This window comes from Gopherus evgoodei, chromosome 9 (assembly GCF_007399415.2).
Source record: "Gopherus evgoodei ecotype Sinaloan lineage chromosome 9, rGopEvg1_v1.p, whole genome shotgun sequence".
Classification (NCBI taxonomy): Eukaryota; Metazoa; Chordata; order Testudines; family Testudinidae; genus Gopherus; species Gopherus evgoodei.
In genome coordinates, this window is record NC_044330.1 from 90252153 (window position 1) to 90279389 (window position 27237).

General features: G+C 45.3%; 1 protein-coding gene across 3 annotated transcripts in view; it reads right to left on the reverse strand.

Annotated features, from left to right (window-relative positions):
* Nucleotides 1-27237, reverse strand: part of PAK3 (p21 (RAC1) activated kinase 3) — a 193251-nt gene that overhangs the window by 90880 nt on the left and 75134 nt on the right. For 2 of the 3 annotated variants that reach the window (XM_030576249.1, XM_030576246.1), the window contains exon 1: nucleotides 12934-13086. The exons of the other annotated variant lie outside the window; for it this stretch is intronic. The gene's annotated coding sequence lies outside the window, so the exon portion shown is untranslated. Of the gene's footprint in view, nucleotides 1-12933; nucleotides 13087-27237 lie in introns of those variants that run through there. 3 annotated transcript variants of the gene reach the window in all.

Sequence of the window (27237 nt, forward strand, 5' to 3'; positions counted from 1 at the left end):
ACTGTTGTAGACCGAGAACTATCAGCCCCTAAATACTTACATGTATTAATTGGGCCACACTATTTGCAGCGCATATACTCAACTTCATCCTTTTCTCCTGTTCTTGTTTCCTAAACACTTTCAAATAATTCTTTGTGTTCCAAAACGTATTCTGGTACAGACTTTTGTTTTCTTCCATTTTTGCATGTCAGCTCTCTAACCCGTTATCTCCTAATAGCTTGAAATTGTGTATGCGGTGAGCGTGAGATTCATCAGCATGTTCACATGCGCACGCACTCCAGAGCTTGCGTGCGTGCCTGTCTGTTATATGTATCTTCTAGACTAATACATAGCCTTACTTCAATAGGTAGCTTTGCATAGACACATAGACTAATGTATTATCGTAATACGTGATTCCTGGGGGAATTCTGCGCCACTGTGCAATGCAGAATTTCTGCAGAATTCCTTGTTTCTCCCACTGCATTTGGGCTGCAGAGCTGCTGGGCACCACTAGGCACCACTAGATCCTGCAGAGCCCAGCTCGCAGGGAGCGGAGTGCCATGCCTGGCGGAGATGAAGGCTCTGCATGCTCTAGCTGCATGGCTTGATCTTCATTCTCCTAGGGACGGGAAAGGGTCCTGGAGACCCAGTTCTGGCAAAGGCTGAGGAAGGACAGGACCACACCACATCCCCTGATGGGACAGTAAAGAAGCTGGGGGGGAGTAAAGATTCTGGGGGTGCAGGAGTCTGGGCCAGGGGCTGCCCCACAGCTGGGCTCTTTGGAGAGGGGAGTGCAGGTGTCTGGGCTCTAGGGCCCCATGCAGCCCCCTCGAGCACCACCCAACTGGAACTGAATTTTCATAGGGGTTTCTTTAACTGTCTACTCCTGGGGAAATCTTTTTTTGTGTGTTGTGTGTATTGTTGACATACTTGCTGACTGGTATTTTGAAACAAATTATCACAATAATTGAAAGTGGAGTGATTATATGGTATTATTTTGACAAATAAAATATGCAGAATTTTGCAGAATTTTTAATTTTTTAGCACAGTATTCCCACAGGAATAATAAATATATCTCATACATTGCATTGTATTTTCCTAATAAAACAAGTTTTTTAAATATATTTGAATGATTCAAAAGTAGGGTGAAAATCGGAAAAAGCACATAATTTTTGTAAAACCTGGGATTTTTTTTTCTATAAATAGTTTTAAATTGAAAACGAAGGGGCTTAAATATGCTGCATTCAAAACTCAACATTTACCATTCAGTGCTATTGCTTTACTGAGGTATAGGGATCACCATTAAAAAGACAATATTTACTAAAAGTTACCACACAGTGGTGGAGATACCACGTTTTTCCCCAAGTAAAATAATAGGAAGTAACAGGCAATGCTGGTGGACATTGACTTTTAATGGTAGCCACTGCCTCTCTTATTACAGCTACAGGAAAACACTGCAGGAGCTAGGGTGTTGAATGCTAAGTTTTTAAATGACAACTGTACCATAATCCTAGCATTCCACTGGAAATACTACCACAAACACAAAAAGTTCTGAGACTGAATTGGCACCAGATACTTTCAAAAAACAAGTTGATTTTGTTACAGGGCAGAAAAAATTGGTTTATTTTTCAGCACAGGTTTATTCAGGCAGGAATGGCCTCTGATAAGGTGTGTACACTGCCTAGCATATCTAGGTGCCCATCACAGTTGGGGCCTTTAGGCATGTCACAGTTCAGGGCAACTGCACCTGTATTCTCCCTCCACGGTCCACCCAGAGCACCCATTCTAAGCCCCAGACTCTCAGATGTCACCCCCCTTGGAAGCCCACATCTCTCTCCCTTCTGACCAGGAGCTTTTCCAGGCTGCACAATTCCCTGCTTATACTGTGATATTCCCACCAAGGCAGATTGTCTAAGCAGGCCAGGGTCTACACTTCGCTTTCTCTTTGAAGGCTATGAACAACGTAAGCAGTTAGGAGTTCCCACACAGCTCTTTCTAAGCAAGCACATTTATTCTTAAAGTAAAGGCATTACACAGAAAACCTATTAAGAGCAATAAAAGAACCTATACCCAAGGTAATAAGTTTACCAGACGTCATATCCCCAGTCCCCAACTCCAACAAGGGCTCTGGTAGGAGTCAGTCCTGCAACTCTACAAAGGGGTTTTTCTGTGGTTGCAAGTTCATAACAGCCTTAGTTCAGCCCAAGCACCCCGACTGGGCAGATCGGCTTATTTCTTTAGACACTTTGAACCTTTTATCTCAAACCTTCAGAAACAAGTAATCAGCAATTACCCTCCACAGGGCCTAGCTCAAAGGCTGGGTTTTTGCACAACTGCAGATGGGAATCTGCATTCATCTCCCCATAGAGATTCCCCAGGCCAACACTTGATACTGTTTGTCCCAAAAGTCCATTCTCATCTGGCACATTGTTCAATATAATCCTTTGAAATTCATAATAGCTCCCAGATTTGCATCCCATCTCCCGCCTAGAGAAGTTACATGCAATCCTGCCCCACAATAATACATATCCTTTGCATTTAATACAAAGGACTCCAAAGTCACTTAAACTTAATTCAGTAAGGTTTTTTTAAGGCTATTACAGGAAATTGCCACATCTGTCACAAGACGCTACCATAATACTAATCATATTGTTACTCCAAAGTTAAATTTGACCCATTTTGACAAGCCTCTAAAACAGCCTTCATGAGTAGATATAATTTAGGCTCCCAAGAGCTCAGAATGTACCCACTGCTGAAAAGTGCTGGATTCCGAGGCCTACTACCCATAACCTTCTGATGCCAACATCATACATTCCAGTGACAACTTTCCAAGCACTGGGGAGGAGCCAGCTTCAGGCTGTGCCACTCCTTCTGAAGGAAAGGGAGAGTACGGTAAGTAAGCTTGGAAGGATTAGACTTTTATCAGTAAATATCGGTAAGCATCAATTTCACTGTACACACGTAAACCCACGCAAAAATATTTCCATTGCTAAGAATTGAAAAATACAGGTAGGCAAAGTCAGACAAATGCTGCTGATGAACTTATGAGAGTTTGATTTATGGATATTTACTTGGTGTATTTTGACATGTGACTTTGACTATTTGTTTTTTAACGGTTACATAGCTTTAACTTTTTGAATGCTCATGGTCTATTGTCATTAAATAATTATTGTCTGACTTCCCCTATTGTCTGAGCCCCAGCAATAATTTTCTGCAAATGGGAAAATTTAAGATCAATACAAATCTAAAAAAAATACTTTCAAATAAACATCAATATTATCCATCAACGTTATAAAAAGACTGAATTCTGCCACATCTAAATGTTAGGTTTGGTCATCTTATCCCACACTCTGTCTCTCATGCTCACTGACACTGTATGACAGAACTGTGAGCCATCACAGGGGGTCCCTGTGCTACTTAACTCCACCAGAAAGCCAACGAGGATTCTAACAATTGTTTGTGCTTTGGGGGCTGCTGGGAAAAAATATGGACATATGTTTTTCCTCTCCTTGCCCAGGAGCAAATGCCACCATAGCTATACCGGTATAAATCTACTGCTATAATTAGAATTCCCCATTTGAACACACCATTCTGGAATAAAAGTGACTATATTCCAGTATACTTTCTCCACTTTCCAAGTAGACTAAGTATATTAGAATGAAATCACATGTGTTCCAGAACAGAGTGTCCACATGGGGACCTACACCAGTATAACTATAATAATATCACTATAGCTATGCTGGAAAATTTCCCTGTGAAAATAACTGCCATTCAATGTGGTTCAGTGAGCTAAACAGAATGAATAAAGATCAAACTGCATTCAGTAGTTGATTTCTGGCACCACCTATTGGCTGGAAAACTCCATCCACATGATGTTGCTGCAAGATCTCATTGGACAAGGGGAGAGGCAGGTCAGATATGCCCAGAAGTAAGAACTGGAGAACCATCATTCCAGGATACATGTTCACAGCCTTCTACTACTTCTGCTTACAAATAACAATATGGTGCTCAGTATTCCTCACATCCAGGTAAGTCTGCATTATAGCTATTCATGTAGAATGTACCATAAGTGTCCAGGGTGCTTTACAGGACATGGAAAAAGACAAGGCCCCTACCCTGAAGAGCACGCAACTCTAAGACCAGATTGTGGATATCAAGTCAGTGGCTGCAGCGAAGGTAATGACAATGTGGGGGCACCGCCCCCTAGGGTAAGCCCCTGGAGGCAGTCTGCCAGAGGCAGCTACAATACCTCTGGGAGCTCAGGGAAGAGTTGCTATTGCTACACCCCTTGAAAAGAAGAGTCCAACACGCGTTTCCAGTCCCCTTGTGCAGGGCCAGCTCTGCTAGCCAGCGCAGTAAGGATAAGGCTAGGGCTCCACTCTCAACCCACATCACTGATGGCACCGGGTTCTCACAACAAAATTTTTGGTGGCCTTAATTAACTTTAGGAAAAACAAATATGCACACGTACACATCCAAATCACTAATTGATTTGTGTCATAAGAAGGCAGTAGAGCTCCCCATTCAGCACACCTGGACTTTGCTCCTATTCTTGTGCTCAGAGCATGTCACAGAGCAGGAGCCCCTCACCCTGCCAGGAAGCTGACAAGCAGTCCTGAGCCTTTGAGCTGCTGTGGCAGCTACAGCAACTGTAAACAGCAAGTGCAGACCAGACCGGGGGAAGCACTGACCTGTCTCCCCGTGCCCCAACGGAGCTGCCCGGGGGAGCGCCACGGCAACTGAACACCACAGCCTCCTCCACTGACAGCGCACATGTCACAAGAGGTGCTGACTGCTTCCCCTAGGAAGCTGCCTGGTGCAGGGGGCCAACCCCTGCTAGCAACACCAGTGCAAACACTGAGGCAGCGCATCTCAGTGCCGTTGGTAACTGCTATTCAGGAGCAACAGCTGGGTGCTGCAGGGAGGGCCGCTGCTTTGTCCTCGACAATCTCTGTCCAGGTTTTGAAGGCTGTCGTGGCCACAAAAAAATCCACTGGTGGCTGCATGCAGGTGTCCGTCCACATTTGATAAATGCAACTAGAGGACTCATTGTGCTCCGTGGGTTCAAGGAGTGGAATGTTGACTGGCCCTTCCCGAGAATGCAAAAGGGAGAGGGGATTCTCCTCATTCCCTGGCTCTCCACCCCAGTGCACCTGTCCCATTAGATCCAGTCTGGCCCTAACTCAGACAAGTACAATTCCTGGGATAAGAGTTCCAGTGTCAGAAAGATAAGCAATGGGATCATCATAAGGAAGCTTCAGAAAAGAAGGGATCAGAAGGTGGGGAGGGGGCGAACTTGGCACAGGGGAAGTGAAAGATTCATCCAAGCAAAGGGGATGGCATTAGAAGGGTCAAAGCCAAGAGTAGAAGAAGGGCACAAAGGGAGGAGTCTGGAGAGAAGCATAGGGAGTAAGATACAGGGTAGGAAGACGTAAAGACAGAGATGGAGGGAGGGATGGACTTGATTCCCCCAACCTGGACTGTATGAAAACCTCCCCCTTAACTTTTTGGACTGAGCATCCCCCAAAAAAGCAATGAGCCTCCCTGGTCCATCAGTACAAAGAAAGAATTCGTGCTGCCTTATCTTCTTCCTAGAAACCATTCGCTTTGCCCCTCTTCAAGCTCCCACAGATCCAGTGAGGAAGAAGCAACACAATACGTAGAGATGGGGTCATTATCAGCCACATCATAAGAACTAACCAGGATGCTGACCTGAGCCAGCCTGATGCCTGTTCATTAACGGATCAAATGAGGATCTGAACAGCTCTTTTCTGGAACAGGCAGACAGCATTTCAATTGCTAAAATATTCATGTACCAATAGGAGCCGTGGTCTCAGTGTCTGCCCCCAAGACAAATGAACCTCAGCTCAAAGCACAAGAGTCTGTGTTTTATAGAACAGAATCAGAATTAAGGGCATTTTCTATGCTTCCACCTGTACAAATACTTTTTTCCGACAACTTTAGAAGTAGTGGTGCAAGGATGTCCCAAATCCAAGTGCAGGATCATCCAGGGAACAGGATGTGCGGGAGGGACGAATGGCAGCACTGTAGCAAATTATGTACAGGAATTTAACAAAGTGACTAGCATCTCTACCACCAGGTCCATAGTACACTGCAGCCACGGTTATAGCAAACAGCACCACATTACTTCAAGACTGCGGCTGGCAAAAATACGAGCTGGCATCTGGGCACTGCAGGTCCAGTCAAGAGTCGCTGCAGAAAAGCACAATTTCAGGTCTAGAGAATTTTCTCTTTTACAATGGAGAGACAGGGAGGAGAAAACAACCCAGAAAACATGACGACCTTCACCACCAACCAGTAAGACACAGCTGCATTTTCAAAAGGCCTCCCAAAATAAACCTGCATTATTAGCACATATGTAAAATAAGCTTGCACACACAATAACCTAACTGTTTATAAAAATGGGTGAGCCTGGAAATATTCCAGAGGCATTCTTAGCACCCCAAATGTAAGAAGGAAATGAGAAAGTTAAGGTTAACACTGACTCTTTGAAGGTTTGCATCATACCATAATCTGTAATATTGTAATCGCAGGTTATTTTAGATATGCATGTGTATTTAAGGTTATAAACACCAGTAGAGTACAGTATATTACATTAATAAATAACCATACATGATCGCAGGGCCAGGTCAAGGCATGGAAACTGTAGGCCTACACCAGTGCTGCAGGTGCTGGAGTCCTGGGATTATATCAGAATCTCTGTTTTGTTTTAAAATGAATGAACATTCAAGCCCACTGTTAGTGTCACAGCCCTAGGCAGTTTTGCCCTGGCCTCCATGTTCAGGAAACGAGCATACACGTATTCTCAAACAAGAAGCATTTCCCCGAAAGTAACCGTTGGGGCTAGGCAAATTTTGTGGTCAGCCAGTTCCAGGAACCACCCCCCCCCCCCGAGGGTGGTAACGAGGCATCTGTAAATCTCCTAATTAGGAGAAACCTGGCCAAAAAACTGAACATGTTATTACCCTTATAAATTGCCCATCGTGCAAGCGGTGGGCAGGGAGAAACGCAGAAACTCGTACCTGTAACCGAGCCTGATCAACTCGAGGTCTCCCTCGGCTCCGTGTTCTCAGAAGCCTACCCGGTTGCCGGTGGTGATGAAACTTTTGTGGTTTGTGTGTGTGAGTTTGCCTAGCTGCTAATTCTGCTAACTAACTGAGCCTGTAATCGTCTGTGTAAGCCGGAGACGAAAGCAGATTCTAGCCGCCCCAAGGCTACTGCGAGGGGAAACCCACTGACCAGGAAACCTTGAACGCAAGGGGAGTCTCACGGCAATCTTTAACTGTCTTACTGCATTTTTTTACTTAGACGAGTAATTGCATTTATGCTTAATAATAGCACCAATAGTACCTTTACTAGCCCTTGGAAGAACCTGAATAACTACTGGGACCTAGAGCGGTACCAGGGTCAGCTTCTGTTTGTGATTGCAGTATTTTTATTATTTGTTCTAGTATTATATTGTAGGCCCAAGTTGTAACTAGTATTAAGTTGTTCCTCATCCACACTTGTGACCCATTCAATAAACCCTCAATTTTAACCCTACGATTCATTGTTTGCGTTATCCCCATCGTCACCTTCGGGGGCACTTGTCACCCCTCCCGAGGACATCCAGTGATCGAGCCTCCGCCCTATCCCAACGCTCATTACCTGGTAGATAACGGGCACCTTGTGACTATATCGGTGGAGCGATGGGCGAGAGTAATCAGTGATCAACACCCACATGGTTGTAAAGAAAAGTTTGCAAACATGACTGATGCACTGGGGGGAGAGCCTGCTGCTGATTGCTTCTGGGAGTGGTCATGCCACTGCTCCTACTTTCCTGGAGGGGGAGCCCCACTACGACCGTCACTCCAGATGCTGGGGCAGCACCATAAGGGTGCTGTGTTGTGCCTGATGCTCCAGACTGCCTTAATTTAGCCCTAATCAAAGTATTAAATAAAGCCTATATCATAATCTGTCCAGACAAGGAACAGAGTAAAGGTGATGCATTCAGCCTTGACTCAGGCATTTTCTGGTGTCTGCATTCTTATATATTGCTTTAACGTCATTTTCTGCAGTTATTATTGCTTATCATCAAATCACAGAAATATAGGGATGGAAGGGACCTCAAGAGGTCATCAAGTCCAACCTCTTGTGTTGAGGCAGGACCAAGTAAACCTAGACCATCCCTGACAGCTGTTTGTGCAACCTGTTTTTAAAATCCTCCAATGACAGGGACTCTACAATCTCCACATGGAAGCCTATTCCAGATCTGAACTACCCTTATGCTGTGCACTCTTTCTTTTTCTCTCTAAAGATCCTTCTCATCTAAGCCATCCCTGAAACATACCAGGTACAACTCAGGCAGCAGCAGCACAAACACTGCCACATATGTAACAGATTATTTTAACTGAGTGACTGATGGTAGCATGCAGGGGGAGGGAACGGGCCTTATTTTGTCTGTGAAGGGCCAGGTAAATTTATGTCACTATGTATTGAAATGAGCTCATTGCTCAGGTGATACCAATATTTCTAGGGTTAGACACACTTACCAACTTTATACACCCACATGTTCAAAGTCCTTCAAACCAATACAAACTCTGAGCTAACCCCTGCTCATGTTACTTGCAGCAAGAGTCCCATTGACATCAATGGCAGAGCTCTCTTGAGGGAGGCAAGCAGGATTTAATCCAATTTAGGAGAAGGCTAAACGTGATTTTATCAATCCCCCCCACAGAAAGCTGAGGGATCTTTACAGACCTGACCCTGTTCAGTACTCACTCACACCAGCCACCAAGTCATAGAAGTCTTGCGTAACTAAAGACTAAAAAATTAAGTTTTATGTCTGCCAGACACTGACGTGGATGTAACCCATTAGTGGAAACCCCATCCAGTGGCCTCAACACTGTATCTGTGAACTTTGCCTCTTATCCCAGCTAAGATCTTTTTGATCTATACATGGCAGTTCTGTGTAATGCAGCAGAAATGGAGCATTCTTCCTGGGGTGGGTCACTAGGTGCTGGTGACAGAAGAAAGCTGCTTCTCTCCAGTTCTTATTTGTGAAACAAAAAAATCCCTCCCCTTTGCTCAAAACAATGGTGACACAGTGCTTCGCTTTCTGCTATCCGCAGACATACCTCATTCAGGAGTGTCAAAGGTAACCAGCAGTCTTCCTGCAGGAGCATGACTAATTGATGGCTACCAAGGCTAGTAACTGAGCTTCGCCCCTCGCAAGCCTATGTGTAACTACTGTATAAGCACCAGGAGACAAAGATGCAGCCTGTGGTGCCCCTGACTGGGCTGTCACTGCCCCTTATTCAAGGCTTGTAACGTGGCTCTGTGGAGAAGGCCCCAGGCCACAAAGCTTGGATTTGGATCCCAGATTCCCCACATTTTTAGGGACTGTTTGGATACAGGATTTTGGTTCCGTCCAATATAGACAGAAGAGCCAAAATCCTGTCGACTTCAGTAGGGCCAGGATTTCATCCATGGAGTTTGTTCGGGTTTGTCTATTTGAAAGGATGGCGGATCCACAGGTCCCTCGAGACAGAGCACTGTAGGAGTTATGAAAACCTGCTAGAGAGTTATTGCAAGGAGGATGGTGGTGGATCCTTTCATTGGTGAAGGTGCTAAAAGGGCTTGCGGTAAGGGAGTAGGGGGGAACATATCTGAGCATAGGGCGCAGAGCCCATGATTACAAAGGCAGACTGCCCTGGTGAATGCCTCCCACTGGGCTGATCAGAGGTGCAGCTTTCATAAATTGTTGCTGCTGAAACCAGTAGCCCGTGTTACTTTGAATCCTTCTCATGGCTAATAGGAGCAAAGGTGCAGCTCAGACATGCTTCTAGTACCTAAATGAGTAATTACATGAGGGACTAAATGAGTGAATCCAGGATTAGTACAGCCAGCCATCCCCCCAGGTCTAGAACAAAGAACACCTGTCCATGTCTAGAGCAATTCCCCCCCCACAGCCCCCGGGCTTAGATCAGATTGCCTACACAATCCTTACATATCTGCACACACAGGCCTAGAGCAACCTCTCCACTCAGACCTACAGCAACCTACTCACAATGCTACCAAGACCCAGAGCAGCCCACTGACCTGCTCTTTTAGAGCAGCTGTCTCATCCTCCCACCCTGGCCTAGCCCAACCAACCTAACTGCACACCCTCCCAGCCCAGGGAAACTTTCCTCCCAGTCCTGGAGTAGCCTACACAGATTCCAACCAGCCCAAACCTAGAGCCAGGCATCCTCCCAAGTCCACAGCAACCTTTCCATCTTCCCACCCAAGCATACAGTAATCCCACCCACTAGTCCAGGCCTCAAGCATCCCTTTTCCTCCTACACCTACAGCAACAACCTGTCCTAGAGAAATCAACCCAGACCTAGAGCAATCCATCAATCCCTCTCTAAATGCTCAAAGCAACCTTCCTGCCCAATCCTGGAGCAACCTACCAAAGTGCTCACCAGACTTAGAACCTCCTCTAACTGTATGCCTGATTTTTTTAACTGCTATTTCTATTAGCAAAGAAATTCTAACTAGTGACCAAATTACTGGGGTCACTGCCACTACCTGTTCACCTTCCAAGGCATGGGTAGGTTTATCGCCCTCATTGCACTTTTCCTCTTTGCCTGTCTCCATCACACGACACGACACAACACAGCTGGGTTACATGAGGGATGAGATAAGCACACAAGGGCCTTGTCTACACTGGACCTTTTTTGGAAAATTACCCCCTGTTTCTACCATCAATGCAGTAGTGCATTTGGCCCAGCAGAGCCGTAAGGACCATGTTGTTGATGCCTGCCCACACAAGGTCTAGATGGCAAGGTGGCAGCTACCTTTGCCCCATCTGTCTGAGTGCCCCACCTTTCCTACCATTGGTGGAACAGAGCCACTGGGAGCAATGGTGGGAAATTGTAAGAAAAAAGTTGAGTATCAGCAAGACCAGTCACAGGGAATGCTACCATCATGGCTCCTAGGCAGGAAGCATGGAGGGTTTGCCAGCTCTCAGCCTCTCGATCCTGTTCTCTAGTCCCAAGCTGCTGTCTTGACCGAGTGAAATTTTTCACCCTCCAGTCCCGTCATGCTCGCTCATCCTGCCACTATAGACTTCACCCTCTGCTTTTCCCATTCCAGCACTCCCTCCCAGACACCTCACCTTGCCTCCTCCCATTCCTCTTCCATGCCCTCGCCCATCCCACCTGTCTTCTCCCACACTGCCCCCTTCCCCACCTTCCCCTCATAGTCTCAACCTGCTCATTTTCCTTCCTCCCAGCTGCCCGCCCTGACCATCCCTTCCCCTCATGCCCACTGCACACCAACCCCATGCTCCTCTCTGCCGCCCTCCTCACTTTGTCCACACCCCCTCTCTCGTCACAGTGTTATTCCATGCGCCTCACTGTCCCCACACATTTCCCTCCCACCAGCCATACACAGAGACCCAGCATAGAACGTTAACTCATACGAGAGATAGGTGACATTGGGGAGCATTTTGTTTCATCTTCCCCTCAGGCCCCAGCATTTTCTTTTCTCTCCCCCTCAGGCCAGCAGCTGCCTTGCCCACAACCCTTGTGACAGCGAGTCCTGCTGATCATGCTGGGAAAAGTCAGATCAGCACCCTGTCACCCAGCAAAGTGGAGTTTGATCTCTAACTAGCCACTTCCCACTGTTACTGCACCAGCTTTCATGCAGCAAGCAGAAGCATTTACTGGCCAATTAGGAAAAATAAAAAAACAACCCCCAAATATTCCTTACATGTGATTAAAAATTTGCTTGGGGGAGGAGGGCGCAGAAGTGCGGGAATGAAAAGTGCAAACTTGTTTGCCAAACTCTCCAAAGGAGTGCTAACTCCTGGTAAGTTTAGCGTCAAAGTTCCCTATTAACAAGAATGGGGATTAGTCAAACACCCTGGCTCCCAACACCCCAGGCCTCTGGTGGTTCCAAAGACAAGTCCAGAGCCAGACCTGCACTTCACAGCTCAGGTTCATGTCCATTCGACATTTCCAGACACAGCGCAATATGAAGCAACAGTTTTTCCCCTTTTCCTCCCCATATTTCTTTACATGGAATAATATTTAAAAGAGTTTGGCTCTACAAAATGCAGTTCAAGTCTAACAGCAGAAAAAAATGGGTTCTAAAAGAAGCTGAATGGGCTTTGGGGCACCAGTGTTGAAATCATCTCCCCCTCTGAGGAGAGGAGACTGGAGCAGCAGAGCTGGGCTGTAACACTTCCTCAATTGGCTAGTGTACAATACTGGGACAAAGGGACAACCCAACACAGGGACAGCTTCAGTGTGGTGTCACAAACCACCACCATGTGTGTGCATGAGAGAGACCAGAACTGCTGCATTTAATCAATTTGGGGAAAACTTAGCAAGAAAGTGTTTTTAAAGGGGTGAATTAGGTGCATTTTGCCAGCAAATGACAGAAGAATAAATAACAAAGAGTCTATAGGGTTTTCGTACTCTTCTGCAGAAGCACAGCCTGGAGAACTGCATTGTTGGGATTTGATTTCAAACACACCAAGACAGCTTTTACGGTTGGTGTCTGCGTTGACACAACTTCAGTGCCAATGCAGGCTTTACAGTTTTTATTTTAACCAGGAAGTTATCTGCCATCACATGTCAATCTCCATTTTTTAAAAATTCAGATGCAGTACAATAATACAGGTGTCAAGAATGGGGAAAAATACACAAAACCTAGAATACACCACCAGAGCCTCTCCCTACAACCAAATACCCCACACAGCATCAGCTGTGTTGAATGGTTTCCTTCCCTTAAATACAGTCTCAGAAACAATAAAGGAAATTTAAACAGAACACATGGCTGTTTGTAATACTCATTGCAGGCAGTTTTAAGAAAGCAACCATAAGCCATTCCTCTCCCAGCTGAACAGCACAAGATAAGGCACCAATTGCACTGACAGCCTGATAGCAAAAATAAAGGCATTACCTGCACTTTGTCCTGTCATACTGCACCGGACTGTCCACCTTCAAGGTCTGGTATTGTCAGTCAAAAGCAACCTCCCTTCCAAGCCTAGTCCATCTGCAAGCTTCCCATTCTCTGTGGAGAGCAGCTTCTTGACCTCCAATCCTAACATTAGTAGCTTGGATGCTTCACTGCCTCCTTGCTGTTCCCTAGCCCATGTCGTCACCAGGTTTTGGCTGCACTCATTGGCGGAGAGAGAGCAGATAATAATACTACTAATAGCACTGAGAGGGCTGGAATAGGCAAATCTTTTGTTTCGAGGCAGGAAACACAGGGAAAGCTGAAGAGGGAGAGGGAATAGAGAAACTTGAATAAAATAACACAGCAGTGGTGTAAGAATCCCCTCACTTGCAGCAGGTTAAAAAAAAGCAAGTGTCCCAATCCGGATATGCATATACATGTGTACACAGACACAGAGACACATGCACACCTTTATATGCAGCACCATCCCCTTCATTCATGTGTTTATTCTGAAGGATAAATGGATCCCTACGCCATACAAAACTACTCCCTAAGCCCAGCAAAGGAAGGAATATTGAGGCATTCAATTTTTTACACTTTTTTTTCCATGTGAATTCAGTGTTGGTTTAGGATGCTGGATTTACAACCATTGACAATAAAGACAACTGTTTATCCATAGAACACACATGGAGCACAGGCGGGAGTACTGCAACTTGCAAGTTTCCCCAACATTGTCCCGTCAATATACCTCAAGCCAAAACTGCAGGGATAAGAGGGTAGTTCAGTATTCTGGGCTCTTTCAACCCTTGGCCTTCCTCAGATTAAAGGTATGTCTGACTTAATTTGTAGGTTTTGGTTGGCTCATGGCACTGGTTTCTCTTTGTCCAATGAGAAGGTGAAAATTTAATGAAACTTACTTAGGTTTCCACAATAAGCCACTTTGCTAAATGTCATCCCCATGTGTTGCTGAATTCTATGTGCTTTTGCTGCAGCAGTTCTTTTTCCAAACAAACTTCCAGCCAGTCTTGAATAAAGAGGATGCTTTTGTGCAGTGAGCCATGGACTAGTCTGAAGAGATTCCCATTTCCCCCTAGTGTCTTTTCAGATTATTTTTCTTGCTCTTTCTTTCTGTTTAGGATTTTAAAGCACTGAACTCTGGTTTGAAGCATTAAATCTTTCGAGACAGTCGGATCCATTTTGCCGCTTCTCCAAAACCAACAAGTTGGATTCCTACTGACAAGATAGGTTTGAAAAGCAGAAAACCATCCCATTTTAGTTACAATACTGATGATAATTACCTTACATTTATACTGAGCCTTTTAAAACCATACACTGAGATCACTTTGGCAGCCATTAAAATGTGCCCACCTCTGGGATGAAGCACAATACAAAGCCACGATACACGACAGTTTGGGGCAAAAAATGAACAATACCTTTTCCTGGCTGAAACTTCAGGAGAAATTTACGCAAGCAGAATGTAATTACCCAAGTCAAAATGTGACCAAGGTAACAAGCACTCCCCATCCTACAAAGCACCATGTGATCTTCAATGACCCCATGTAGTCATGCCTGAGTTGTACAACTCATTCAAAAGACAGCTTCTCCAGTAGCAACACCATGCTGGGTCACTGATTCAATTCTGACTCAGAAGAGCAGCCCTTACTGAACTGCTATCACTACTTCCTGCTGCACACAGAGGTTTCTCAAAGGTCTTCTATCCAGGAAGTACTAATCTAATCTAATGCTGATTAGCTTGTGAGACCTGATATGATCACGTACATGGTGTGTATGGCAAGGTGGCATGGCTGTTCTACAGAGGATGTTTAGGTAATATTCAGGGCCGTCCTTAGGCATAGGCAGAATAGGCAGCTGCATAGGGCCTCACACTGCCTGGGGGCACCACTCTCCAGGCAGCCCAGACAGTGTAGAAGCAGGGCTGCTGGGTCCTAGAGAGAGCCGAATACAGCACAGTCTGAGGGACGGGATTGGCTGCTGGGGTCTCTGGGAAGGGGAGAGGGTAGGGTTGGGAAAGCTCACCTGTGAGTGTGACTCTTTCCCCCCGGCTGAGGTCAGGTGAGGCTCTGGCTCTGGAACCAGTATCCTTTGTTGTCTCCCATAACATCCATTCTTCTCTCCCCTGCCCCACGGAGCACCCCCTCCTTGCTCCCTCCTCCCCAGGAGCACACCTCTCTCTCTCCTCCCTCCCCTCCGTCAGGGCTAGGTTGGGTGAAGTGCTAGGGCGGAGGGAGGCTGGCTGGCTGCTTGCTGAGGAATGAAAGTGAAAGTAACTCACTTCCTGGGCAGGCAGCCAGAATTGGAATGTCACACAGGGCTTGGCTGGGGTTAGCCAGATGTGTGAAAAATCAGGATAGGGGATTGGGGTAGGGTGAGCAGATATCCCTATTTTATAGGGACAGTCCCAATTTTGGGGTCTTTTTCTTATATAGGCTCCTTTTACACCCCCACCCCCATCCATCCCTGTCCTGCTTTTACACACTTTCTGTCTGGTCACTCTAGGTGGGGGTAATTGGTGCCTATATAAGACAAAGCCCCAAATATCGGGACTGGCCCTATAAAATCAGGACATCTGGATCTGGTCACCCTAGCTGGGGAGCGCCTCTCCCCCAGGCTGGCAGCTGCCAGCGATCCATCTCATCCGGGGGGAGCTGCACAGGGCAGGATGAGCTGCTGTGGCTCCATGGGTGCCCTGTCCCTGAGATCAGATGCTGTGCTAACTTCACCATGGTCCATAAGGCTGGTGGTGGTGCCCATTGGCGTGTGATTGGACCTGAGGGTTTGCTGCTGCTGTTGCCACTCTGCACCCCAAGAGGTGGATTTTGGGGTCCTGCAGTTTTCCACCTATCTCCTCCTCTACTGCAGCTGTTGGACCAGTGGGCTGGGGGGTCAGCCAAGCATGAAAACAGTACTGTGTTGCCATTTAGATTGTCATTTAACAACTTTGTTTGCCAAAAATTCTTGCTAACAATCCTGAATCCAATTTCAATATTTTTTTTTTAAAAAATCAATATCTTAGCCAAAAACAGAAAATTAAGTTGTTGACAATTATTAGTGACAGATTTGGTTTGAGGCAGGGAGTGGGCCAGTTTTCATCAGAGAAACAAAAAATGTTGACTGACTTTCCTATAGCCTGTTACTCCTGATAAGAGCCCTCCAACAACTGTAATATGCTCATCTCCTTACTAGTGTATAAAGCAGGGGTCGGCAACCTACGGCACACGTGTCAAAGGTGGCAGGTGAGCTGAATTTTGATGGTATGCAGCAGCAGACTGAGCGGCTCAGCCCATCACTGCTCTGGGGTTCTGGCTGCTGCCCTATTGCCAGCTGGGATACCAGCCATAGGCCCCACTCAGCACCTGCTGCTGGCCTGGGGACCCCCAAGGAACCCCAGGCTGGCAGTGGGCTGAGCAGGCCAACTGAACCACTCAACCTGCTGTCAGCCTGGGGTTCCATTCACTCAGCCGGCAGCGGGCTGAGTGGGCTGGTGGCGGGCTGAGCAGGGCCGATGGGGGGTTGAGTGGCTCAGTCTGCTGCCAGTCTGGGGTGCCAGCAGCGCTCAGCCTACTGCTACTCCAGGGTTCCGGCTGCCCACCCCTTGCCAGTCAGGAGCTCAGCCGCCAGCCCCACTCTGCCTCCTGCCAGCCTGGGTGAGCAGAATCCCAGGCTGGTAGCAGGCTGAGGGGGGGTTGGCAGCTGGGATCCTGGCTGGCAGGAGTTGGTGGTCAGAACCCCAGACCAGCAGCGGGCTGAGCAGGGCCTGGGATCCTTGTCTAGGGTTCCAGCCACCAGCCCACTGCCGGTTTGGGGTTTCATTTACTCAGCTGGCAGTGGCCTGAGCAGGACCGGTGGCCAAGACCTCAGATAATAACAATAGTTTATTTATATAATATAGACATAGAGAGAAACCTTCTACAAACATTAAAATGTATTACTGGCACGAGAAACCTTAAATTACAGTGAACTTGGCACACCACTTCTGAAAGGTTGCCGACCCGACCCCTGGTATAGAGTGACCATATGTTGTACTAAGATTCTCCTGCTTTTTTTTTCCCTGTGAGTCAGTATAACTTTTGCCAGCCCAGAAGTTGGGCAGCCAATGTTTTACGTTTTCATAATGTTTTCTCCAACTTTCATAAAGTAAATACATAGTTAATATGAGTTTAAAAGGCCAGGGACACTTCTTTGTGAAGAATCTGTACAGCAGATCATGCCCATAGACGATCCAGAAAAGAAATTTGAGGTTGAATTTTTTAATGTTGTGATGGATAAAGCAGTATCTGCTGTTGATGAAAGGTTTAATACCTTGCAAGTACACCATGAACAGTTTGGATTTTTGTATGACATAACTAAATTCAACGAAATAGGAAAACAAGAGCAACTAATGACAAAGTGCAAGAACCTAGAGAGCCTCCTGAAGCACGGTGGTAGTTTTGATTTAAATGGACTTGAACTGTACGAAGAATTGAGTACACTGTCATCAGTGTTGCCACATGCAAAATCGGTGATGGACATTGTACAGTTTATTCATACCCGCAAACTTGTTGACATATATCCTAATGTGTACATTGCCACTCGCATTCTACTGACAATTCCTTTAACAGTAGCATCAGGAGAACGGAGTTTCTCAAAACTAAAGCTCATTAAAAACTATCTCCGCTCTACAATGAATCAGGAACGCTTAACTGGTCTTGCTATTCTTGCAATCAAACAAGACACGACTTTGTCTTTGTCATACGATGACATTATTACTGATTTTGCAGCCAAAAAAGCCAGAAAGATTGCTTTTAATTAAAAACAAATCTTTGTTTCAATACCTCTTCATATAAATTTCCAATAAAATTTTGATAAATTAAAAAAAAATTTGCATCATTCTGTCATCAGAATTTTTTCTATAGTGCTGCTTCTTTAGTGCTAGTCCATCAGCATTACAGTGTGCTTAATTAAGTTAAACTGGTTTTAATAACGTGAATGTGGCAAGTTTTCCAATACTGTAAGCTTATGTTTGTGTTGCTAAGAGCAGATCAGGCACAGGGGCACCAGTTTAATAATCTCGCCTAGGGCACCATAAATCCTAAGGCCAGCCCTGGTAATATTAGTGCCAATATTCACCAGGCCTGCCCAGCAATCTCATGGCAGTATAAGAGGGGAATCTCTCCCCACTCAGCAGGTAGCAGAAATGGTTGTACTGGTAATTTACGTATTACGGACACTGTGTCTCCCATCACAAGGAGAGTTTTGCTGGATCATGAGAGCCAGCACTGAGTGAATAATTTATAGGGAATTGCTTCTCTTTTGTGTTAGGTAGGATGGATTTTCAAAAGTGTCTTGCCAATAGCCTAACTTTGCTCCCTTTGAAGTCAATAGGAACAGAGTTAGACCAATGCAGAGAGTTTTCGAAAGTCCCACTGCCCAGAAAGAGCTTGCACTGATGGCAACTCTTGGATGAGTGAGTGAACGGCGACCCCGACATCTACATAGAACAGGGATTAGTTTATAAATATAATTCAACTAGCTCAGACCCCGAATCACAGTTTAACAAATAATCCACATCTTTATAGCCACCATTTAAGAATAAGAAATACGCCCTGTTTGAAATTTCCTGGGACTGGCACGGCGTGAAGACAAGTGCTGGTCAGAGCATTGCCTAAGACGCACCGGTACACATCAGGAGGCAGAATCAGTGGGTGAATACGGTCCATTCATTTAAAAATCAAACTAATCATGTGACTTGATCACATGCATTTTTTAAAAAATAGATACACATATGCAAGGACCTGGCCCGTGGACTCTGCCTGTATTTCACAAAGACCAGGCCAGCACAGCATACGAAGGAGTCGTTTAGTCTCCTATTTGTTCTATCAAAGAGCATAAAAATGAAGCCAGCAACAGAGGCTGGAGGGAGAGAGGAGACTCATTCTCCCCCGGCACTATTTAATCAGGGCATATGCCCCCAGATCTCAGTTTTCATTAAGGTTGTAACCTGTTTGGGTGCAGAGACAACTGTCAAAATATCACCAAAGCATCGGGGGGATATTTGGCAAGTGACTTATCCCAAAAGTCCTGGGGGCTTTTGAATGGTCCTAGCACCACTGCCCAGAGTGGGCCTTTGGGGCTCCCCAAACCCTTGGCTTCTGGGATTGTGGTTTTATGGGGACCCCTTCTAGCCATCTCCAGGCTGCTGCCATAAGCTACTCTCAAGCCACCACCTGGCTCTCTGAATGCGAGCCAGCTTATCCACTGAGTTGCCACTGAGGTCACTAACCACAAGGGATACTGTGATGATGAGTGTGGTATAAGAACCACCCATGTAGAATAGAATAGAATAGGATAGAATAGTTGTGGGGAGGGGCTGGATCTCAGTAGAAAAACCTATTCAGCTACAGAGAGAAGGCATGATGAAGGTAAAAGACATGCGGACCAAGCTCGGCACAAACATACCCATGCAGTTCCCGGAGAGGGGGAAGGGAACATCACCCACCGTCAGGACCATCCCTGACCCCTCTTCAGAAGCAGCCCCTCCTCAGTAGGGAAGAGAAGGAGCCCCTGAGGGAACAGAAGAGAAGGAACCCTGGTGAAGGGAGATGGGGAGAGATAAAAGGGCAGTGTGGCATAGGAGAAAGTAAGAGGAAGAAGCCACAAAAAAGGCATTATATTGGCATTTGGGGACTCTGCCTCTGACTGGGGAAGTCCTCCCAAGAGCACAGTACCTGTGAGTTCCCCCTCAAACCCATCCAATCATTCTGAGGTTCACACACACTGGAGGCTACACATAAGGGGTCCTACATGCACTGTATGCTTCAAGGCACGTTGACAAAAGGAACATTGTTCTTTGTATTCTCAAAGGCTGACTGCTTTCCACTGACAGGGAATGATTTCATGGCCATAGAACTGGGAAGGCCCAAGGGCTCTGAAATTCTGCAGTTCAGATTGGACTTGCTCGGCTGGTGTGGCACTTTGGACAGACAAGGGTTTTGATGCTGCTGCAGAATCCTGCTTAACCTGGTCCCCCAAATCTTTAGTGGGTCACCACAAGATTTCTGTCTCCTTCCTACAGAGCACAGGAGAGGGTATCTCCCTGCTGGATGCTAATTTAAAATGCTACATAAGATATAAGTGTATTGAATTGTCATTTATCTGAAAAGTAGATCAGAGTTTGCATTTACACAGAGCCTCCCTTCCTGAAGCATCTTAGGGACCCAATTCAGCCCTGTCAGCTGAGAGGGGCACGCAGAGCACTCCCCACACACTCCAATTCTGTGAATGCCAGAGGCCAATTTAGCCCCTGGCCCATGTTAGAGTAGCTTCAGGAGCTGTCCTGCGTTGATCCACAGCCCCTATGGGCCATAGCAGCAGCCAGGAATAACCAGGGCATAACTTGACCACATCTCCTCCCTCCTCTGGCCTGCCTCTTACACATCTCCTGCAGCAAGGGCTCTTGCGGAAGCACAGAACTGGCTGCACCAACTCCGTGTTTGCTGAGGAGGCTTCCTACACTGGGATGCTCCTTGGGGGAGCCTAATGGCTGCCTCCCAGTCACTTTGTGCAGACATAGCCAGTGTACGGTGACCTTGATGCAGGAGTGAATTCCTCCTGACGGCTATATCGGTACAGCCCCACTTAAATACACTAGGCTGGAGGGAGACAGACAACCAGTGCATAACCAGGTATGGGAAAGGGAAATATCAGCCCCTATTCTTATGAAACAGGCTGGGGACATTTAAAGTCATTGCAAAGGAGCTGAAATCTCCCTTTTCAGATCTGATCAGATAGTCTGTCATGCAGCGATAATAAATAATAACAACACTTGGCACCTATAAACTCCTGCATACCCAGTCCACCCTGAAAGGATTTAGCACTTATTACAGTCATTTATTGGAACTCATCCCTGTGTATCTGAGTCCCAGCAAGCTTTGAGGTCTCAATAAAAGAGGCCAAGTACTGTGCTCCCCGGTATTTGCAGAAGACCTGCGAGGATGGCCACACAGGCAAGGAGACAAATATTTCTTGGGAAAAGAGAGCAACTTCTCCTAAAAGTTTAAGTTTGTGCTTAAGCTGATTTCTACAGGGAGTGAATTCTAGAGCAATGTTTCTCAACCTTTTAGATATCAGGAACCAGCTTCCTGCCTTCCTAAACTTTGTCGTGGAGATCTCAGGGACTGGCACCAGTGCATGGACCAGTCGTTGAGAAATACTGTTCTAGAGGAGCAGCAGTTCAGGAAAGCTCTGCAACCAAATGTCAGAAGCATCACTTCTGGGAATCCTTAGGTCAATGCTACTGACATTTATTCAACCTTAATCAAATCTATGGCTCCAGGTACAGCAGTCCAGGTATGCCAAAGCTCAGGCTTAGCGACCCTCATGGCTTGCATTAGGCAGTATATGCAAATGTATCCTTTGAAAGTTATGGAACTGGTTCCACAGCATTTACCACACCTCCCTGGCAAACCTGACATACTCTTTGCAATATAGCATGGCTATTAATTGGATGCCATGGCTTTTCTCTTCCCCTCTCCATCTACAATAATTAGTGGGTGCTGCAAGTGACTTTGTACTTCAGAGGAAATTAGTGCTAAGGAATTCCCCTCCCCCCTTAAAACAAAAAAACAAAACAAGCAACATAACTGATCTGGATCCTGACGGCATGACAGTCAGTGTTATAGCAGCATCCAGCCTTCTGTCTGGATTGTAATTGATCACCATTCTGCAAAAGCTCTGACCAAGCCTGAATTAGTTAACTGAAATGCTGTATATTTTGTGTGCGTGTCTGTGTGGCCCTGATTACACATTCACCCCTCACCCAGTTTGAAGTTTTGAAGTCAACTGTGAAGTGGTTTGAAATAGTAACACTGCAGACCGGTTTTGCCACACTGCTGAGCTGGGGTTTGGGGAAAAGCGACAAGGAGGAACACTGCAAACTAAGAATTGATTTTTTTGGACTAGTTGGACTATGATGTCATGGTTTCCCAGCTCCCCCACGATTGGCTGACGGGTTGAGCATCTGCTGAGAGCTAAGGGCTGGTTATTTGCCTGAGGTTCAGACCTTTCAGAGCAGCTTTGAATCATGGCTGGTTGTCGTGACAACCTGGATAGTGTCAGCTCCTGATAACGGAATAATGAGGTTGTCACCAAAAGGAGTCCCTCCATCAGCAAGGTTTAGTGATCATTAATGTATCTGAGGCAAACGTGTGAGCAGAAAAGGTACGGAGATCATTTGTCGCTGCTGGCACACACGACTAGCCTGCCTTGCAAAGGTGCTTCATTAGCTAGGAAACACCTAACAACACATAGCTATGGAAACCAGTTAGATTGTTTCACAACAGTGAGTGTGTCAGAAAAGCTCAGTTATGGGATCTGGTACCTATGGAAATCCAAGCAGAGGAGAAGCAAGAGGAATTCACAAATATTGAACTGAAATGACTCGAGCCAGCTATGATCCAGTATCCATGTGGTTAAATCCTGCACAGTGGATAATGACACCGCATGGTCCAGGGTAGAGGGCACGGGACTGGGGGTCAGGAGACCTGGATGCTACTCCTAGCTCTGCCACTGACTTCCTGTGTGACCTTGGGTAAGTCACTGAATCTCTCTGTGCCTCAGCTTATGCCCTCTGTAGAAAGGATAATATAAGAAAGGCTTACCCACTTCTGTGAAGTGCTTTGAGGTCTAGGGATTATGAATCCTAACTACTAGTTATTGAGAGAGGTGGCTGGTAGCAATGGCAGTTCTAGAGGAGGAGGACTCATGGTCAAGCTGTACCAAGTGATTCCATCAGGTCAAAGATTTGGATGACCAGTTAGAACAGAGACTCCCTCTGCTCAGTGCTGCTACTTTCAATGCCTGCAGTCATTTATACATAGAGAGAGAAGTCAAGGCAAGTCCCCTGCCTCAAACTATCTGTTCCCTGGCACTAAATGTTCAATATATTCCTACTTTGCCCCCTTTACTAAATATAACCCAGTCTTTTGCCTCATCCTCCTTATGGACTTGATCCTGCATTGACTGAAGTCAATGAGAGTTTTCCAGTGGACTGCACTGGGTGCAGGTTGGGACCTATATTATAACATGCTTTTTACCTCTGTCCACAATCACAGACCTTTGTGTGTCATCCACAGACAAACTTGGGGAAATTCCTCACTACGTTTTGTAAACTGCTGCACCCCCAAAAACAAACTTTAACAGAAGAATGAATTTTACAAATGTCCTGGAAGTCTCAGTTGCTGCTGTTGCACACTCATTTCAAGGGTGTTTTTAGAAAATTCAAATTTTATAATTTTGCTGAAAAGGGAGTGGCTGTGAAAATTATCTCTGTAAATAACTATTCATTAATCCCTGGCTGCAAGAGTTAATTGGCAGAATGATTATTTTTTCCATCTTTCCTACGTTGTTTTTAAAGTACCTACCCCAAATCTACTCTTTCAATGGTATAAGAATATTCATAAAGTGTTTGCATTTAAGATCAGTTGTAGCTTATGTGATTATATTTTAGTTTACGTTTTTGCCTCCAATCATAATTTGGTCATACCCAAAAATAAGTGCTTCAACTGTGGATTTAATTGAGATGTAATAAGAAAATTAACATGTCAATTAAACACCAATTGACTATTAAGATTGGGTTTAATAGATATCTATCTTAATATTTAGTTGTTACATCTCATTAAGCAGTTGTTGAATCCCAGTAACTGTTGTTAATAATCAACTAGCATTTAACTCGCATCCAATAACTAGCACCGCTAAATGTAGTGTTGACATACTATGGTGACGGGTAGCAGTATAAAACTCTAAGGTAAGATCTTAGACGCAGGAGAAAAAATATCAGAATAATAATGGGACACATAATGGACCCTAGGTCCTCAAATCCTGCCTTCCCTAAAAGGAACAATGTGTAGGAATATCCACAAGAAGATCCCTATCCCAGAGTCCACTCCTTCAGGAAAGGATGATCTGAGACAAGGATCTGAGGCAATACTACTTTACATTGTATTGCACATTGCATGTTCTAAATACTGCATAAGCCTTAATTAACCCTCACAACAGCCTTGTGCAGTAGGGAAGTAGTATTATCCCAGTTTTACAGATGGGGAAACTGAGGCAGAGAGATGAAGTGATTGGCTCAATGCTGCCCATCAATTCAGTGATAGAGTCAGGAACATACCACGCAAGTCCCCAACTCTTTATCTTGTGCACCGTCCACCAGATAATTTTGCCTCACAATTTTGCAACTGGGTTTTACAAATTCAAACACCACTCAAAATGTTTCTTTTTAAAACTGCAGTGGAAACAGGGGTTTGGTTTGGATTTATATATTGCCCTGCAGGACTTGCAGCCCAAACCATCATGGCATTGGGCTAGTGCATGAGACTCTCATAGTCAAAAGTGAGCAGTATGTCTTTATTGTGCAAACAACATTTTAGTTTTGTTCTTTTTTTAAAAAAGCTGCCAAGGATGAGGAGTTACTCAGAGATTTAAAAGCCAGAGTACCATAGGTGGTGGCTTAGGCTAGCTGCCTGAATACATACCCAAGGGGTCTAGACAGGTATGTATTTTAGCTGCTAGCCCCAGTCAATGACTGTGCTACCCCAGCTACACTGCTATTTTTAGTGTGCTAGTTTCAGCAGAACTAGCGAGGGTACATCTATTGAAGCTCAAATGTAGACATACCCCTAGTGAATAGGGCACTGGACTTGAGGGTGAGACCCTGACAGCATTGAAGTCAATGGCAAAACTTGCTTTGACGTCAACAGAACTAGGATTTCACCCAACATTATTATTTTTTGCTCTGCCACTGACATAATGTGTGAACCTGGGCATGTCACTTAGCCTCTCCAGGCTCTGGTTTCCCCATCTATGGAAATGGCCATGTTTACTCATGTTTGGTAAGCACTCTCAGATCTGTGTATGAAGAGTGTCATGTCAGGGCTAAGTATTTTTGTGATTAGAAGAGGAAGTAGGGAAGTGTTGGGGAACTCATTGTATAGCAAAAATGTTTCAGACAGAGTGCTGTATCCTCAGCTGGCATCAAATCACTGTAGTTCATTGACTCCCATTCTATATCGTAGTTTCCCCATCTGTAGAGTAGCTAGAGCTAAAATGAACATTTTCAAACTTCCATGAAAATACTTGTGCAAAAATTATTCACTTTTTTGTGCAAAATTATTTTCTGTTTTGCAAACAGCTTCTAGAATGGTCCCTATTTTTAGAAAATCTGAATTTTCAACTAAACGAGCTTCAAAAAGCATCCAAAAATGTTCACAAACATCTGCATTTTCTTTCCAAAACCTAGGGGTATGAGTACTAGCTCATATGCCTCACAGGAATGCTGCACATAGATGGACTCGAGACCTGAGGTTCAGACCTGGATTCAGACTTAAAACTCCAAATACAAACATGGCTGCATTTGGTTAATTTAGGTTCATTTTTAAGTGTGAAGATTAAATATTATACAGCTGGAAAGCACTATGGTGTGAAAGTACTAAACAGAAAAGCAATTCATAACCTTCTGCTTGTGATATCACAGCTGTCTGGACTGCTTAAATCAGTGATTACTGAACACTTAGGCCAATGTTTTCAAAAGAGACCAATAAAGTTGAGTATCCAACAACATCAGATGACTTGGGTCTGATTTTCAGAGGTGCTGAGCACCCACAACTTCAGCTGAAATCAGCTGTGTGTACCCAGCACTTCTGAAAGTAAGCCCTCCATTATCCCACCCTGGCACCCCAAAATGGAGGCACCCTAACTAATTGGTCATTTTGGGTCCTGATCCGGAGTGACTCTCAAATGACTAACATGGACTTGGCCTCAATACAGTATTGGGTGGAATGAAGATTCTGATCTCAAGCCTTTTAAAGTCAATAGAGATCCTCATTGATTTCAGTGGGCTTTGAATCAGACGCTTAATGCCAACTACCTCAGAGCAGGAGTAAGGGAAGAGAAGAGAGAGAGAAAATTACCACCAGGAGAGATCAGCAGAATGGTTTCTAAACTGAATGATTTTCAAAGTCTCCCTGAAGACATAAATGTGCCATTTAAGGTGGGAACCTCATTATAAGATGACAACTGCCAAAGCAACAACCACTGAGATACACCAGCTGCTAAGCCTGACACCCTTGAGAGTATCCCTGCAACAACTGGAAAGCTTACGCTCAGCAGTGGGTCAATTCCCTGCAATTGAGGAAGCACCAGAATGGCAGCTTTCCTTAGATGAGGCCCTCCTCCCATGGGTCTCTCAGGTGCTGCTGCACCAGGTGCCTCATGCTTAGGAGACTGAGAAAGTGTCCCCGCTAGGGTTGTTAAGGCCACAGCAATATTGACTCTTGTCCTATGAATCTTTTATGTGTAATTAAAGCTGCTCTGGCTCTTAGACAATGAAATGGTATTAATAGCTTTTACCTTGCAGCCACAATTTTTTTAAATGCCTGCCTCTGTGTCAGAGGGTTTTAAACAGAATAATCTTACTCTTTAGCTCTGTCCCATTCAACGGGGTCATGTTATGCTTCATGAATAGAAAGGGCTTATAAGGGGATACACACAACCATTTTATGTGGGGAGGTTTCTCCCCATCTGCAGCAAATTTTGCAGTAAGGGAAGGTACTGGAGCAACAACTCAGGAGATTGAAGTCTTCTGTTTGGCCACAAAACAAACCCAGCATAGACACATGGTGTGCAAGCTTCACCCAGCCCTATTACCCCACTGTTAATCATATTCTGTAGAAGCCAGGTGAAAGTCTGACCCCATGGAAGTCAATACAGAACTCCCACTGACTTCAACAGAGCCAGGATTCTCCCCCTCTTATCTCTGGCTAAGAAGGTATTTCAGTCTCCATGTTCACTCAGTCCAAGACCTCTCTGCCAAAGGTGCCAGTTAGGGACACCTGGGATAATGGTTTCTCTGGTAAGGACATTTGTCCACTAAGAAATGGACTGAGATCACCAACTCCCATAGGCCACCAAACAGTTATCAGAAGGTAACTACTTTCGATCCCTACCAGCCAAGGCTGGATTTGAGTAGACAATCTAAAGGTGGAAGCATCTATAGCCCATCACCAATTCCCTGAACCAGCCATCCCTCCTCAGTACATCCTTGATCAAGAAAATATTTTTGTAAAGGTTTGCTTCATTTATTGCCTGAACCTTGCCTGTCCCTGCCCAGGGTTTGAAAACTATGTGGATTAACAGGAGAGAACATTGGCTGATGCTCCTTAGAATCCTAGCTACTCTGAGTAGGCTATTCAGACATATACCTGTCAGTTCTCAGGTTGGTAATGCCTCATGTACCTGGGAGAGTCAACC